The sequence below is a fragment of the Dasypus novemcinctus genome, chromosome 3 (assembly GCF_030445035.2).
Source record: "Dasypus novemcinctus isolate mDasNov1 chromosome 3, mDasNov1.1.hap2, whole genome shotgun sequence".
NCBI classification, from domain to species: domain Eukaryota; kingdom Metazoa; phylum Chordata; class Mammalia; order Cingulata; family Dasypodidae; genus Dasypus; species Dasypus novemcinctus.
In genome coordinates this window covers 143,511,637-143,529,865 of record NC_080675.1, presented here as the reverse complement: position 1 = coordinate 143,529,865, position 18,229 = coordinate 143,511,637, and the positions used below count along the sequence as shown (strand labels likewise).

The 18,229-nt window shown below is 45.1% G+C and overlaps 1 protein-coding gene and 1 non-coding gene across 4 annotated transcripts in view; both read left to right on the top strand.

The window, feature by feature from the left end:
- ANP32A (acidic nuclear phosphoprotein 32 family member A) overlaps positions 1–18,229 on the top strand; it is a 45,969-nt gene that overhangs the window by 11,818 nt on the left and 15,922 nt on the right. The window lies entirely within an intron of this gene.
- LOC111762485 (U6 spliceosomal RNA) lies at positions 6,779–6,882 on the top strand. Its single transcript, XR_002795588.1, has one exon. It is a non-coding gene; the product is annotated as a U6 spliceosomal RNA (small nuclear RNA).

Below are 18,229 nucleotides of genomic sequence, written 5' to 3'. Positions count from 1 at the left end.
TATTTAACTAGCACTTCCCTTTGTAACCAGTAAGCTGCTTGATATCAGGCATGTGTTTCGCTCATCATTGTGTAAGCTCAGAGCTTAGCACTGCAGTTGGCACATGGTGGGCATTCTAGAAGCATTGATTGGATGAAGGAACCATGGTACTTACATATTTTTGTCACTTTCATCACCAACTCTCTGGTAAACCAGGCACCAAGCCACTGAAACAAAGTGTGTGAAACTGCGCTGGTTTGTTGGCCACAGCTTTCTTCCTGGTTCGTGTGAGTTTCTCATTGAACTGACCTCTGGGTGGGCACCACACACTTTTTCAAGCCCAGTAGCCTTTAAGCCACTCTGATTTTTGTATCCTTTATTAGTAAAAAATTTACACCTGTGCCTTAATATGTCTACTTTTTTATTTTTATTTTTTTTATTGATTTTGTAAAAATATTACATTAAAAAAACAATATGAGTTCCCATTCAACCCCACCACCCCCACCTCACCACTCCCCCCCCACCAGCACTTACTCCCATCATCATGATACATCCATTGCATTTGGTAAGTACATCTCTGGGCATCTCTGCACCTCATGGTCAATGGTCCACATCGTGGCCCATACTCTCCCACGTTCCATCCAGTGGGCCCTGGGAGGATTTACAATGTTCGGTGATTGCCCCTGCAGCACCATCCAGGGCAATTCTAAGTCCCAAAGGCGCCTCCACATCTCATTTCTTCCTGCCATTCCCCATACCCATATCTACTTTTAGGTATGGATTATACACATAAACCATAGGTATAAGTATGTTGTGTATGTTAAAAAATATAATGCCAAAAAATAGAAATTTTAAAAGTTAGGTTAAAATATATTAAAAGGGCTAATATTTTCTTCCTGCATCCCAGTGTATTCTCTTGGGTAGTTGACTTAGAAGACCACATCAGTTCTCATTTTATTATTTTAATTTTTATTTGTTTATTTATTTTAAAGGAGGTACCAGGGATTGAACCGGGACCTTGTGCATGGGCAGCAGGCACTCAACCACTGAGCTACACCTGCTCCCCTCGTTTTATTTATGTACCCCACCGCCCCTGCTGCTGCTGCTATGGCTCCCTCATCTATTTGCTCCTTGTTTGTGCTCATTGTGTTTGTTTTTTCTTTAGGAGGCATCAGAACCAAACCCTGGAGCTCTCATGTAGGGAGGTGGACACTCAACTGCTTGAAATCTGCTCCCTGCTTGTTTGTTTTTGCTCAATATCTGCTCGTTGTCTATTTTCCATCTTTAGGAGGCACTTGGGAACTGAACCCAGGCCCTCCCATGTGGCAGGCAGGTGCTCAACTGCTTGAGCCACATCTTCTTCCCTTAATTTTTAATTTGGTTATGAAAGTTCATGGTATAAAAGAAATGCCCATACCTTGCTGAGCATCATTTCCTTGTCAAGTTCTTCCCAGCCCTGGTAGTTAACAGGGGGTGTGCTTTCATAATCCCCTTTCGATAGGGAAAATCCAGTTGCCTGCCTGAGATCCTCAGCAAATCAAGGGTCTATTGCTGCCTGTCACTTTGGAATTCACAGACCTACCCGAGCTCCCTCAGTTTATCTATTAGGGTCCAGCAGAAACAAACTCCTGGTCTGCCCCTGCCGAGGGCCTCAGGGGCCAAAAGTATCTAAGGTAAGAGTATTCTATCAGCAGTTAGGCTTAGGGACAGTGGGTGCGGATGCGGATGCTGGTGGGGGTGGGGAGGCATGCAAATTCCTTATCCTTAGTCTGGAAATAATGGAAAGGCAGAATTTACTACAGGAATGGAGGAGCAGAGTAGAAACCTGAAGGAGAGTAGACTGCTGGTGTTTCTGTGTAAGGCACTTAAGCACAGCCAGGAGCAAAGTTATGCTGGGACTTTGCAGCCAGCCAAACCCAGAAGGTCTCTTGCTGAATTCTGCTGCCTCCTGCAGAAGTCCTGAGAACTGCATGTGCATGTGTGTGTTTCTATGTGTAGGAAGGTTGGTAGGGTTAAAGGCCTATTACAGGACTTGTACTAGGAAGTTGAGAAGGATTACTTTCAGAATTTATGCATTGGCAGAGGGACTCATCCCCACATTATGTAATCAACTTTCAGTTAGCCATTTACCTTCCAGAAGGCTCAAGTGATGTGGCTGTGAAGGGGGGGAAGGGGAGGGAGCCCGCTTTCACTGACAGGACTGATGTGCCCAGCATCCAGAATGATGCAGGGTAGTTCTATGAATACTATGTAAGTATTTGTATAGCAAATTTAGTTTATTGAGTCCATTTTGCTGTGTTCTGGGGGCTGGACTGAGGGGTGGGTGAATGGGCATGTGGGGTTACAGAGGATGTATTGCTTAGTTCCTGTGGTGGAATTGAGGAGATAGAACATAGGCTTATGAAGAAAAGAAGGTGTGTGCTTAGTAAAGAGGATTTCAACCCCAGCTGTGTCTCAGAACCACCTGGGGAGCATTTTAAGAAATTCCCAGACTCTACTCCAACTTCTGACTAAGGCTGTGAGGGTGATGCCCAGTCTGTGTTTGTTTTTTTTTCTCTCTCCTGCCCTATTGTCTGTTCTCTCTGTCCGTTTGCTTTGTGTTCTTCTGTGTCCACTTGCGTTCTGATGTTCTTGTCAGTGGCACTGGGAATCTGTGTCTCTTTTTGTTGCATCATCTTGCTGCATCATCTCTCCATGTGTGCAGTGCCACTCCTGGGCAGGCGACGTTTTTTTGCATGGGGCAGCTCTCCTTATGGGGTGCACTCCTTGTGCATGGGGCTCCTCTACGCGGGGGACACTGCTGCGTGGCACGGCACTCCTTATGCACATCGGCACTGCATGTGGGCCAGCTCACCACACGGGTCAGGAGGCCCTGGGTTTGAACCCTGAACCTCCTGTGTGGTAGGCAGACGCTCTTATCAGTTGAGCCAAATCCACTTCCCCAGTCTGTGTGTTTTTAAAACACTCCAAAGGAGACTTTATAACGCACAGTTGGGCACCAACCACTCTGAGGTAGGGTGTAGAATTTCACAGCAGGTAAGAAGTAAAGTAAATGGATGTTGAAGAAGAGAAAATTGGAGCAAAGAAAGTGGGAAAAAGGAAAAAAGGGTACAGGATTTAACCTGGGGATGCAGGAATCTCTTCCTTGGTCTGCAGTGCCCCCCCTCCCCAACAACCTCACAGCTGTGCAGAACGCATATTCACATCCATGTTTGTGTTTATCACACTCATAATTTTTCATTTACCTGTATCTCTTGAGGCTGCTCTTGGAGGTTGTGTGGAATTTATTGAGCAAGATCAGACTTGACCCATCCTCATTCTCCAGAGGGTTGAGGGGTGTTATGGGTCAAGTTGTGTCTTCTGAAAGTTATATGAATCCTTAATCCCAGTACCTTAGAATGTGACTTCATTTGGAAATAGGGCTATTGTAGATGGAATTAGGCAAATTAAAGTGAGGTCATACTATAGTAGGGCAGGCCCCTTAATAAGAGAAAATTTGTACAGTGTCAGACAGTGGAGAATGCCATGATTTGCCAGCAAGCCTCCATTACAAGCCAAAAGATAAGTACACAATAGGTTTTTTTCCCACAGAATTTAGAGGAAGCCTGGCCCTGCCAACACCTTGATTTTGGACTTCTAGCCTCCAAAACTGTGAGAATAAGTATCTTTTGTTTTAAGCCAGTTTGTGTTATTTTGTCACAGAAGCCTTAGAAAACTAAGGCAGGAGGTCAGTGAGTCTAATGGAAGAAGGGAGCCCCAGAGCCCAGCAGCCAGATATAAGCCCCATTTCTTGAGGATATCTAGCAGATCACCTTTTTGAGCCTCAGTTGCCTCATTTACAAAGTGATGAATAAAGTAATATCTGCTTCCCAGGGGTTGTCAGGACTGAAAGAAATGTGGTTTGTGCCAGGTGTGTTTTGAACACACCTGAATGTGTGTAACTGGGCCAGGCTTCAGTAAGGCATCTGAATGGGTAGGGGTAGCCAGCCTGTCTGAACAATACTACATGTCTGAGTTTGTATATGGTGGGAACAGTTGTTGGAAGGGGTGTCTACCTGCCTCAGGTGTCTTGGAGTGGGAGGAATCTGGGGCAAGGGACAGAGGCCCCAGCATAACAGCCAAGCTGGAGCCATTCCTTTCCTCAGGACCTCCCTTTCCCTAGTGAGGTGAGGGATGGGGCCCCTGTCTCACTTGCCTTCTTGGTCTCCGTCAGCCTCTCTTGCCTCTCCGCTTCTTCCTGACTGCAGGTCTGCCCAGTCCTTCATCTTTCATTCAAACAACTCCTGAGAAGTCACGTGCTCCGGAAGGTGTTCTTCAACTTTCTGGAAGAAAGGGAGCAAATTGTGTCCATCCATCAGACATAAAAGTACATCCCCAGAACTTCCAGGATGCACAGCGTTCTCTCAGCTAGTTCTGGTAGTGCTCTGTTGGGTGTGCTTTTGGGGCTTTGCTCTCTGTTGGGTCTGGTCAGTGTATCTTTCCGTATCTCCTGCTAGAGGGCAGTGTTGAGAGTGTGTGGAGCTCAGTGTGGGTATATGGGTACCTCAGGCAGACTTTAGGATGATGTCACATGTGGTTCTCCACCTCCCGCCTGGCTGCCTGTGGAAAGGATCTGTTTGTTCTGGCACAGAGGGCCTGGTCCATACGAAGGGCCAGGAACTGGCTGTCACAGTTACCCAGAGAGTTTCTTCCTCATGTCTCCCCTTCCGCGTGGAGAATTGGGTCTACCCAGGGTGTGGCCTAGGCAGAGTGGGCAGGCATGTACATTAATAAAGGTCCCCAGCTTTCTCTGGTAGGCCTGAAGAAGCCAGTCTGCAGAGGCTGGCCTGTGGCCATAATGAATGGTTCTGCTCCTTTAGCCCCCATCTGGTTTGCTGCTCTGTTGCAGACATGCCTTCTTTGTGTCTTGGTTAAGAGTGCTGGTGTGTCTGTACATTCAGGCACCATCTGTGAGTTTAAGAAAGGAACACTCTCGGGGCTGCTGTTTGCAGTGGGATAGAGGAGCTGGTCTTGGAAGCTGGGCAGTGGGGTGGCAGGGGTTGGCATGGAATGCCTTCCTCTTAAAGCTGAAGGGGCACTTGGATTATGGCAGGCATTTGGCCTCCACCGGCCTTCAGGAGCCTCTGCCAGCCAGTGCCAGCAGCCAGTGTGGTCATTGTCAGGAGCAGCCAGTCGTAGGGCAAGGTCGGAGTAGAAGTGAGAACATAGCCTCTCTGTGTTTGGCAGGTTGCCATAGGCTCCAGTAAAGTCTGGATCCTTGTCTGAGAGGTGCCACTGCATCAGAAACCTGACTTACCTTGTTAGCCCAAGGAGGCTGATTACAGCCACAGATGTCCCTGATGATGGGCAGCACTTGGCTGACCAGTGCGTGATGTTAACGAGAGTTGGGGCAGGGGTGATTTTGGCAAATAGAAGATAATGTGGAGGGGTTGAGTAGCTTTCCCAAAGCCACCCAGAAGCAAATGGAGGTACAGGATTGAAATCCCTGTCTTTCTGATTGAACCCAGCTGATCTCTGAATGACCGGCTAATTCATTAAACATTATTTATTGAATGTCTGCTGTGTGCCAGGTTCTGTCTTAGGCACTATGTTTACAGTAGTGAACTGGACAGATAAATCATCTGTCCTGTCCACATGGAGTTTCCATTCCATTGCAGGAAACAATCAATAAACAAAAAGTGTGATAAATGCTATGAAGATAAGCTTGTGTTAAGGTGATGGGTGATCCAGGAAGGCCTCCCTGAGGAGGTGCCACTTGAGCATGCACTTAAGTGACCACTGGACTTCAGCCCACATGAGCCTTAGAATAGTTGATCTGGAAGTTCACTATGAGTTATCTTCCTGATGAGGAAGCTGAAGCCCAGTGAAGTTAAGATGCAAATTCATGAAGTGATTTGTAAGAAAGATCGAATGAACAAAAGTGGTACAAAAGCATAACAACTGGCTGATACTCTTTGCTCATATCCCCTTAGGCATTTCCCCAGGCCAGCTGACCCTCTTTTCATCCCAGAATATCTTTTATTATGGGGCGTGTGCTCTGAAAGAGTTGTATTTCCAAATTGCATTTATTAACAATTATAGATTTATTTTCTTGTTTATGGTGATGTGTTTTGGGAGGAGGTGGAAATTAAACACATCTGTATCTGCCAGTTAACTGCCAGGCAAATACTAACCACCTGCAGTTGATATTATTCTGGTCTAGTCAGATGTACTGCCCAATTTTGGTAACTGCAGGCTCTCATTGTAGTAGATCAGGGTAGGATTTCCATTGGTATTTCTGAAATGATTCTTGGAGGGCCCCTATTACTGAATTTTGAATTCCAGCTGTTGAAATTCAACACAGGCTCCCCACCCGGTTTGGGGGTCAAGGCACCTTTGGGTAGTTAGGTACCCTACCAATGTTTCTGACCAAAGATGGTGTGAGGCTGGACTTGGGGGACCTCCGAGATTTATTTTAAGGAGAAGCCCACAGCTAAGTCAGAGGTCACAAATCCAGCCACTGACTTAACCTCTCCCAAGGACTTGGATGGGCCATAATTGGCAGGTAGTTTTCATCTAGAAGCAGGTATTCCTGCATAAATTTGAAAGGAGCTTCTGGTGTAGTAAGCCCTATAGGAAAATGGCTTTCTAGTATTATGGGGCTGGATAGTGTGATGCTTCCCGCATAAGGCTATTAATTTTGCTTAACACTCTCCTCCAATCTTCTCAGCCTTCCTTATTCCTTTAAACCCTGGACCTGATCTTAATTGAGAAAGGTAGCAACCCAAGTTCAGAAAAATGAGCTAAAGAGAATATTATAGTGCTTGCTTTGGCAGCACATATACTAAAATTGGAATGATACAGAGATTAGTATGGCCCCCATGCAAGGATGATATGCAGATTCATGAAGTGTTCCATATATTTTTAAAAAAAGAGAATATTATAGGGAAGCGGACTTGGCCCAGTGGTTAGGGCGTCCAGCTACCACATGGGAGGTCCGCGGTTCAAACCCCGGGCCTCCTTGACCCATGTGGAGCTGGCCCATGCGCAGTGCTGATGGGCGCAAGGAGTACCCTGCCATGCAGGGGTGTCCCCGCGTAGGGAAGCCCCACACGCAAGGAGTGTGCCCTGTAAGGAGAGCCACCCAGTGTGAAAGAAAGTGCAGCCTGCCCAGGAAAGGCGCCACACACACGGAGAGCTGACACCACAAGATGACACAACAAAAGGAAACACAGATTCCCGTGCCGCTGACAACAGAAGCAGACAAAGAAGAGGAGGCAGCAAATAGACACAGAGAACAGACAATCCGGAGCGGGGAAGGGGAGAGAAATAAATAAATCTTTAAAAAAAGAGAGAGAGAGAATGTTTTAATAGTAATGTATTAATAATGTATGCAGAGACTTAAAAATAGATTTTTGCATCTAATTATGTAGTATTGCTGTTCTCCTTTGTGGCCCCCATTTCTAGTACCCGTTCTGGTGCTCCAGCAACTCACCAAACTAGGCCTGCCCCCATGCCTTTGTATATGCTGCACTGGCGCAGCATACCCTGTCTTCCCTTTTGTCTTTGGCAAACTTCTCATTATTCAGAGCTCAAATGCATCTTTCTCAAGTTCCTCTGCTGTTCTACTTTGGGCTTCTAAAGAGAAGGCACTACTTTTTCATCTTTTTACTAAATATTGAGAAAAAATAATATATATGTTTCATTTGTTTTTAACTGTTGAGTACTTATGTGTCAGGCACTATATACATTCTTATTTAACCTGTACAGAAACACTGCAAAATGAATGGGATTATTCCCATTTTAACAGATGAGGGGACTGAGGCTCAAAAAGGTTAAGTAATTAGTGCAAGGCCATAAGTATAAGTACTGAGGGGCTGTTCTTGGATTTCAATGCTTTGCACATCATCTTGTGTCTCAGGTTTGACCTGCCTTCCCCCAGCCGCTTGAGGGCTGCTGATAATATGGAAATATTCTAGACCTGACTTCCCATTTCTTTCTCTTCTGTATCATAAAGTCTGCTTCATTCCCCCTGAATCTCCCTAGAAAGCAAGCCGATGATGTTGAAATTTCTGATTTTTAAAGTAAATATTTTACTGTGAAATAGAATACAGAAAAGTAAAATGAATGGTCAATATTTTTTCTCATCCCCACCCCCCCTTTTATTTTATATCAGGGAAATCCCGGTAAAATCAGCTTTTCATGTGCCTGCCCATACCTTTCTATGCCAGGGTCTTGATAAATGTGTCTGGGTTTCTCCTTATGGCTCAGGCGTACTTCAAATGCTAGAGCTTGAGCACACAGATGAGAAACATAGCCAGGGGGGCTCAGAGATACTCAAGAGGATCTGAAAAGCCTCCCTGTGGATGGTTAGTTGGGGGTGGGAAAAAGGCCGAACCATTTTCCAATGAAAGGTTAAGACATAATTAGAGACTTAGGTTGTTGCTAAAGAAAAAGAGCAGTATATTCCAACCTTCCTTTAAAGGGTGTTGGTGTTGATGTGTTGGTGGGTGGGTAGGTGGGAGGTGGTGGGTGGTGGTGGTGGTGGTGGTAGTTGACTGGGTATGTAAATGCCCAGTTTTTTATCTGAAACACCTGCTATCCTTGCCAGATAGCAAGAGCACTTAACAGGATGGAAGGGAACTTACCTCTTATTGAACACCTGTATGCCTTGCACAATGCTAAGTATTAAGTAAGCATTACCTTTTTGATTCTTTAGAACCCCTGTGAGATTGGTTGACCACCCAGTTCCAGGGAAATGGCTCTCAGTGAGACTGGCCCTGAGAACTCAGATGGCTCTCAAAGTACCCTGAACCACCCCTAGGTGTTTTGACAGTTCCTCCTGTGCTTGTCCCTTCTAGACTGGACAGAAGGCAAAACCATCTTTATCATTGTATCCCCAGAACTTGGCCCAGAGCCTGGCACTTAGTAGAGGCTAAGTAGAATTTATTGAATGAGTGGAAGTTAACTGTCCACACAGGTAGAAGTGATGACCCCATTTAGACTGTAGGACTTCAAGGAAGTAGGATCCAGCGCCAGTCCTTTGTTAATAAGCTGGGGGTAAATACAAAGTGATATAATGCTCAGACCTATGTATTGCAAAATTATTTATTACAGGAAAAGATTGGGAGTGACCCAAATATTCATCACTAAAGGATAGGTTAAGAAAAATGATGGTGTACATCCCCACAGTGGAACTCTGTATAGTTGTAATTAAGAAAAGAGGATGGTTTTTATGTACTGATGCTAAACGTAGCCCATGAGAAAAGGCAAGGTGACCATCAGTTTATAATACGCTAGTTTGGGGTAAAAGGGAGAAGAATAAGATTCTGAATTTGCTTATATATATGTCAAAAAACTGGAAGATATTTAATGAGAGGGAGAATTAATTACATATACTTTTATACTTTTTAGTTTTGAAACCGTGTGACTGTTACTTATTCACTAAAATTAAAAAGAAAAATATTACATAAGTGACTTTGGATGAGATAGTCTCCTTATGTGGGCTTAGTTTCCCCATCTGTATAGTGAGGAGATGGGGCTAGATCAAGACTACTTAATCTGTAGTGGAATGTTGTGTGTATTGTATATTTCTCTGGCTTTCTTCACCTTTTCCAGGAGATTCTGACCATGTTCTAGAATGATGTGTGTGGTCTCCCTTCCATTGGTGGCATGGCTCATAAAGTGTGCTGTGGTTTAATAGGAAGAAAAAATGGCAGGTTTCCTTTTATTATTTTATAGTGCTTTTCTGTTCTGCAAACATTTGTTGGTGGGTGAGGGATTCAGAGTTATATAACACCCAGTGTCTGCTCTCTGCGGTGTGAAGTCTTGGGTAAGAGGTTTACTCATAAAATTTGTCACACTAACCTCCAGGATGACCCGGTTTACAAAGTGCTTCTGTGGCCATTATCTCATTTGATCCCATGGAAACTAGTAGGATTGGTAGGGATTCTTCTCCCCATTTTAGAGATGAGAAAACAGAATCTCAGTAAAGTCTTCTTGAAAGTCACACAGTTCCAAGTGGTAAAACCTGGAACTAAACCAGATTTTCTGACTACTTCTCATGTGCCCAAACTCTCAAAATATTTCCCAGGGGTGTAACTTGGGCCCTTTTCTACCTGGAAACTTTGGGTAAGCACAGTCCTGATAAAGCTTCTTTACTTTTTTCTTTTGCTCCTTTTTCCTTTAAGGCAGGGCAAGAGAAATCTAAGGCTTATGGCTAGGTCTTACTTCTTTTGCTCTGATCCAAAGAATTCTGTCTTCCACTGTGGTGGAAACCCCACACCCCAACCCACAATTACATACAGAATGTCCCCTGGGTATGTATGTAAGTGTGGGTATAGACAGATAGCAACCACTCCCGCCACCCTGGTCCCCCATCACCAACTCCTTTCCTTCCCTTCTTCCACAGATTTGTTTGCAGCCACCTGGCCTCCAGGCTTTATCCCATAAGGTCCAAGCATGCTCCTCAGTTTTTGCCCTGGCTGTTTGCTTTGCCTAGAAGGCACCTGGGGAGATGATCTCTTGGCTTCAGGTCTCCACTGAAAGCTCACTTTCTTGGATAGGCCTTCCCTGGATACACTTTCTAAAGTTGTGTTCCTTGTTATTCTTGCTGTATTCTTTTTTCCTTTATAGCATTTGTAGACTTAATATATAGATAGATACATTTATTGGGTGGTTTTGTTTTTGGTTTTTTTGGTTCATGTTTCCCCCTCTAGAAAGTAAACCTATATTTTGTTTACTGCTGTATCTCTGGTGCCTAGCACTATGGCTAGCATGTAATTGGCCCTGTGAATATTGTTGGAGTGATTCAGGGCCTGTGGCTTAAACAAGTAACATTTCTTTAAAGAAGTAAGTATCCAGAAGCAGACTTGGCTCAATGGATAGAGCATCCGCCTACCATGTGGTCCATGGTTCAAAGCCGGTGCCTCCTTGACCCGTATGGAGCTGGCCCATGCACAGTGCTGATGCGCGCAAGGAGTGCCCTGTCACACAGGGATGTCCCCCAGGTAGGGGAGCCCCATGTGCAAGGAGTGTGCGCCCTGTAAGGAGAGCTGCCCAGCGCGAAAGAAAGTTCAGCCTGCCCAGGAGTGGCGCCACACATGGAGAGCTGATGCAGCAAGATGACTCAACAGAAAGAGACACTGATTCCTGGTGCCACAGACAAAAATAGAAGTGGACACAGAAGAACACAAAGCAAATGGACACAGAACAGACAGCTGGCGGTGGGGCAAGGGGAGAGAAATAAATAAAAATAAATCTTAAAAAAAATTTTTAAAAGTCCCTTTAAAAAAAAAGCTCTTTGCGAACAGTCATTTAGTGGCCTCTGCTTCATATGCTGACAGAGACAGGGAGCTCACTAGTTTTCAGAGCAGCCCATTCTTTTATGGGACAGCTCTAGTGATTTAAACTGGGCAGAAAGCTGCTTTTGTAATTTCTGCGTACTAATCTTAGTTCTTGAACCACCTGAACAACACAGAATAAATGAATTTCCATTTGTACATGATAACTCCTTCAAAGAATTGAAGTTAAAAACAGTTATCATAGGGTTACCCCCACCCCCCAGCATCCATCTTGTCTTCAACACCTTCCCATCCTTGGTTGCCTTACTTAAGTTTTGAAATGCACAGAGTAGAATTTCAGGTTTGGTCCTATCGGTGTGGAGTGGTTGGGACTCTGACCTAGGAACTTGGGTTCATTCCACTTGTTTCTGTCAGCACAGCCTGGGATGGCCTTGTCTGGGTTGGCTTTGGGTCCTTCTGACCAAAACTAAAATCATTGGGTCCTTTTTTACATAGCTTGTCATCTGTCCTTTTTCTGACTCTTCAGGATTCATTAAAGTTATAAAGTTTTTGTTCTTGTTTTGTTTTTTAGCATTTTGAGATTAAAACAGCTGCAGTCCTGTGAACAATTAACTCTTAATCTGTATCCTAATTTAAAAAACAGTAAATATAGGTACAGTTCTATCACCAAAACCCGGGTGTAGAGGTTGGGACTTGGGAAGTTATCTGAAACCTACAAAACCTACTGAAACCTACAAACTTTGCTCTTTTTTCTCTTTTCAACTGCTTGTCTCTTAGTCAGTGTTTGACCTTGTTTGTCTGTCTCCATCTCCCTTCCCTTTTCCGGAAATCCCTTCTCTCCCCTTCCTTCTAGCAGTTCCTTACCTTCTCATTCCTTCCTTGTTCTCTCATTCACTTGCTTCTCGTTTGTCCCTCTTCCAGTGAGTAGAAATATGTAACTAACAGTTATTTCTTAGTAGTCCTTGTGCTTTAGTCACCAATGCTTTTACCATACGTATTTAATTTACAAATTTAGGCAAGTTGCACATTTCTCTAAGGGAGAAGGAGCTGAGATTAAATTGCTTCTTATGTGTGGCCCTTGGCTTAGTTGTTTTGTAGCCTTGGGTAAAAAAAAACTTTCAGCCCTAGCCTTAGGTTCTTCTGCATGATTGGTCCCTGGATCTGCCCAAATCAGCGGTGTCTGATTGGAGGTTGGGTCCTAGGGCGTCAGTGCCACGGTGTTTGTTCTGCCTCTGTCATTGCCAATGCTGCTGTCATTTTGGGTAGAGATGGTAGGAATGAGGCCAAAGTCAAGGGTTTTGTCTCTGAGGTTTTTAGCCCTCCCCTGCCTCTTCTGCACTTGGAGCCCTGTTGAGGTGTATGTGTGTAGGCTGGGAAGGGGAATGAGGGATGAGGGGGCCAAATCAGGCTTTATTTAACTCTGTTGGCTGGGACATTTGGCTGCTCTCCTAACAGCTACTTTTATTTTCTGTGCCTTTGTCCTCTTGCTTCAAGAAGTTAACCTGAAGAGGTTATGGCTTTGGGGTATGGACCCCAGAGTGGAGTTCTTGAGAACCCCCCAAGGTTTAACTCCATGGTGGGCTAACTGTGACCTTGGGTGAGTCCACTTAGTTGGTTTCCACCAGGCTTTGTCAGTTGCTGGAGGAGTTGGATTGGATCCAGTGGTTCCCAAGTGGTGGCAGTGATTGGTTCTTTAAACTCTTTGAAGCATTTTTTAATGTCCAACTGGAAATGAGGCAGGTGTCCACACTGAGGCTGTGGGAAGTGCCCCAGCCTCTGAGTCTGAATGCCTAGAGTCTTAGATGCCTGGAGGGCTGGGCTGGGCAACTTTGATTTGCCAGCTCACATGTGTCTGATGAGTAAAAATCCTATATCAGCTAGGACAGAAGGCCTAGGGAAGTCATTTTGGTATATTTTTGGTGCTTTGTCCCTGAGTAGTTTTAGTGGGGTGCTTTCACTCTAGGAAGCAAGTTTAAGGGACTAGTCTTCTAGAATCTAGGTGATTTTCCAGAGCCATTGCCCACCCCCACTCTATCCCTACCTCTGACTTAAGTGGTCCATTCACTTTTGACCACTCTGCAAGCATTCGCTGAAAGTCCTTCTCTGGTCAGGCAGAGACAGGTGTGGACAGAATTTTCGTCAGTAAGAGGTCTGAGGAAAGACTGCCAGATGTCCTGTTGCCTTCCACTGGCTCTCCTAGGGCCCTGGTAGACAGGGGCAGATCCTTGGAAAGGATGGAACAGATACACTTCCTATTGTCTGCAGATTCAATGAGGCAATGCCTGGGGAAGTATACAAACTGTAATGCACTGAAGAAATGCCAGGTGGTGTCACTGTTTTCCCTGTAGGTTAGGAAAGCTAGCCAGAGGGATGAGGTGGAGACAAGTTGCCTTGGGAAGGACTCTGCGTTTTCTTTGGGGAGCACTGATGAGTGGAGTGCTGGAAATCCTACTCTGGATTTGCATTTGATCCAGTAAAGGCTTTGGAACTGTGGGTTTGACACGACATGATGTGACCTAAGCAAAGCAGCATTTTTGGAAGATTTATCAGGATTTACCTCCGATAGCTCTCTAGGCCTTCCTCTGCTAGTCCTTCTTCTTCAATCTCTTCGTGGCTTTTCTGTTGCATGAGGACAGAGCTGTGGCTCTTTAATAAGATCACCGTGAATGGCTGTGGTTTTTTATGAACCACATAATTGGTGAGCTGGGAACGCGACACCACGAACTGAGGTGCCTGCTCCCTGCTGCCAGGGGGAGCTTGGAAGCCACCTGATGGCCTGTGAGATGAGATGACAGACATCAGATGGGACAGTGCCAGACCCCCACCTGGGCCTCCAGGGGCTGTTTTTGTGATCCTGGTGTGTTTTAAGAGACCAGATGATTGATTTTTGTAGTTCAGTAATTACCCTAGATAATTGCCCCAAGTCCCAGAATTCCTTTCTGACATCCCTAAATGATGACTCCTAGGCTCCTTTGGCCCATGAAATTTCTCCCTCCTTTTGGGGAGCAGTGACAAGTTTGGATGTGAAGTACTCACTCATGGACTAGAAGCATACAGACCCACAGAATTTTGGAACTGGAAGGGACCTCTGATCTGTGCCCAGGCTCCACTGACCATTGTGTGGAATAGGGGGAATGGCCAAAGCCCTGAGCATGGAGATGACTTCTTAAGGGTACCTTTAAGAGCCCAGGTTGCCTGATCTGCCTCTTAGGACTATACGTCTGTGCTTCTTATCCTCCTTTTCCTTCTCCTAGTTACCATTCAGCTACCACCTGCTTGGACTAGAGTAGTCACTAGACTCCGCTTCCAACTCCTGCTTCTCCAGGACTTCCAGCACCCACTGTGAAAGGTAGGAAGGAAACAACCATTTAGGAAATGGAGCTTAGATTTTTCAGTATTGTCACCCTCATCTCCCCCTTTTTCCACCCCAGACCCAGCAAAGTCAGACCCAAGATTCCTACTTTTCTGTTTCCAGGCCCCCCAAACAGCCCTCTGGGCCCATTTCCTCCTGTTCTGCACATTTCCTTTCTGACACATATTCTTAAAATCAGGCAGGCAAAAAAAAAAAAAGGAAAAGAAAATCAGACAGGCTAGGGTAGGTGCTGGGACAATCTGGGAAGGCTGCCTGCAGAGGGTGGGACTGACCACTCCTAAATTCAGTGGAAGGCACAACATGAGGGAGGGCCCAGCTCTGCCAGGGTTCAACAGCTGAACTGGCCCATTTACCAAGCCCAAAGCCCGTCTGTCCTCTGGTTTGAGGAGGCATTTGCAGTGGAACTAACTCCTCTGCCTTGTCCAGGCAGAAACCACATCCTCCCCACACCCACAGGAGGAGATAGGAAGCTGGTTGCTGGTGGTGCAGGATCTTGGTCACAGGGTTTATGTTAATGCCTCCTAGCCAGCCCTCCTCCAGCTGACTGGTTTAGCCTATTACCCCGACCCTCACCAACCCTCAGCCGACAGCTTAATTACCGGTGCAGCCCGCCTCAGTTTGGGTTACATGGTTCCCTAAAATAATGAGTGCCGTCACCTGCTTGCCTCGGCCATGTGCTCCACGCCTGTGCCTCTCCAGAGTTCTATTATAGAAAACAAAAAAATTCAGACACACAAGACACTTTTTTCTTGGAGAGGTTTTTGTTTATTTTTAAAGTAATATGAATTTTAAAGATCTTTGAGGTTTGGAGACCTGAGTCTTAGATACCCTTGAGGGTGCAGAATTGCCTTGTTAGCAGAAACTCCAGATCTACATAGATGATCTGTTAATTCCACTGTCTTACACTGGGGACTGTGATTTCTGATCCATGGATGTGGTGTAGCAGAAAAGATCACCCAGCCTCAGGTTCCTTGGCTCTATTCCTACCTGTGAACGTTGATTCTTTCTCTGGGAAAAGAAGGCTAAACTATAGGTCAGCATTTTGCAAATTTTACATTAAAAAAAGTTTTTAAAATGACAGAAAATAATAATTGTAAGTGTAAGTTTAGTTTTCACTTGAGTTTAGTTTCAGTTGTGTATACTTAAACACACAAATTTTGTGCTGAGCAAAGATGTAAAATGTATTTTTTAAGGAGGTATGGGGGATTGACTCTAGAATCTTGTACATGGAATCAGGTACTTAACCACTGAGCTACATCTGTTCCCCAATGAGAGTTGTTTGTTGTTTTTGTTTGTTTGTTTTTAGAAGGTACAGGAAATTGAACTGGGACCTCATACATGGGAAGCAGGTGTTCCCATAAAATGTATTTCTTGCTGTGGGTTGTAGTCAGAAGCTCCAAGGCCTTTCTAGCTTTTGACATGTCCAACTTTTCTCTCCAGAACCTTAACTTTCCCCTTGGAACGTGACTGATGTTGCCTCATTAGCTGTTAAGAGAAAACTAGATTTTGTGGTTAAAACAACAAAAACACTAGTATCTATCCCCACTAACACCTTTGTGAAGGCTATTTCCTCTCTGCCTTGGTTTCTCAAATAGTTGGCCTTCTAGCTAGAGATGGGATCTGCAAAAGGAGATGGCCCATTTTAAAGCTGACCTGTTTAAAACCCACGAGCACCAAAAAAACACAGGATCAATTTGATTTGTGTCTTCTCTTCTGTGCAAAAACTGGAACCTGAAAACTAATTGGTAAGGGACTGGTAAGGTTGAAACCACAGCTACAAACATTTATTGAATGCCTGCTCACTGAAGGAAGAAAATCAAGTCTCTAGATTAGTGGAAAAGGAAAACAAGTAAACAGGGTGCAGAAGCACAGCCTTCTGCTGATACAAAATCAAGAGGTTTGGGCATGGCATCTTGCTGCTCCCACTGGTTTGAGACCTCCTGTTTTCCATAAGTAACCCTTGCAGGTAACTTGAGTGACTGAGATCTACTAGCACACCTTTTGTGCCTATTGATGTGCATTGACTGTGGACATAGCAGTAAAGTAGCAATGGGTGAAGGGGAAGGCAAGTGGAGATTTGACCAAGTCTGTCTGACTCTAGAGCCTGCCTTCTGTCCTCAGAAGTGCTGGAAAAATAGTTTTCATTCTGAGCTGCTTCCTCTCCGGTTCCATCCTTGAGAAGACTCTGTTTTAGGCCCTAGCTGCCCATTTTGTCAAGGTCCACTTCATGGGGACCTGTGCAGTCATATAAGAAGGGAGGAAGGGCCCTGTATTTGGCTTTATGCTCCACTGTGCTCTCAATTCTTACTAATTTTTGAGCAAGAGGCCCCACATTTTCATTTTGCGCAGGGCCCTACCAGTTATGTAGCTGATCCTGGTTTTAATAGATCCCATCCTCTTTCTTGCTCCTTCTGGGTCCCTCTAGTCTGCCTGTATAGTGTGCTTATCCTATCTGGTAGAGGCATTTTGAAGAATGCACTCTGTCCTGACCTCAGTCCTGCTGCCTGGCACCCTCGTCTGTAGCTGTTTGTCTCCTCCTAGCCCTGCACTGTACCTCTGCTGGCAAGGACCCCAGCCTTGGCCAGCAGTGGCTGCCGAGTCCCCTTGGCATTTACCCAGGTGAGCAACATTTGCCGGTGTACCCTGTGTGGATGGGAGTTTCTCAAGGCTGCAGACCTGGTTCAGATCTGGAGCATTGCACTGTGTTGACTTGCCTCCCAGGAGCTTATTGCTTGAGTTGTCCCAACAAATAAATACCTAAAAAAAAACCATTTTTGTTGTTTATAAAAAGTAATACTTGTTCAACATTTACTCAACTAGTTACACTTCATGATTCACAATGGTTTGACTCACTACCTCATTCCCAGCATTTAATATTGAGCCTGGCACAATAAATAAGACATTTGTTAAGCAGTTGCTCTGATGTCTACTCCCTGCTAGGCTGATTACCGAGGACAATCCCTGACCTCCAGGAGGATTGGGTGCTTAATAGACAATTAAATGATTCATGTGGTGGCAGCCCTCAGAGCCCCAGGATGCTCAAGGCTGGGTGCTGGAAAGGTTTCCTGGAGAGGACAACTCAAACTAGATTTGTAGTGCAAGGGTGGAAGATGGCAAGTGATGAGATTGGAGGAAATGGGGGGTGGGAAGGGGAGGTTGAGATTGGACGGCTTTGTAGGTCATGTTTAGGAGCTTGAATTTTTTTTTTCTGGAGGCAGCCAGAAGCTGGGAATGTTTTCTTAGGCTAGAGTTTTTACTTTATAGGTTAAACAGATATTATCCCCTTTCTATAGAGACAGAAGCCTAAGCTCTTGGGTATATACTTCTGGCTTGACTCCAAGTAGAGGCCTTTTTCCACATAGTCCAGGCTGCCTCCTGACCACCTCCCTACCGGTGGTCACAGAGACCCTGCTTGGAGGCAAAAGTAGGCTTGCAGTGACTTGAGGTGATAGGGAGCAGGGCTGAGTATTGAGAATGGAGAGGAAGGTCAAATTTAAAAGATTTTTAAGGACATTCTTTCACAGTTTTGAAACAAGCATCAGTTGTCTTTAGAGTAGTAATGTGTTTTCTTTTATAATGAAAGTTTCAGCTCCCA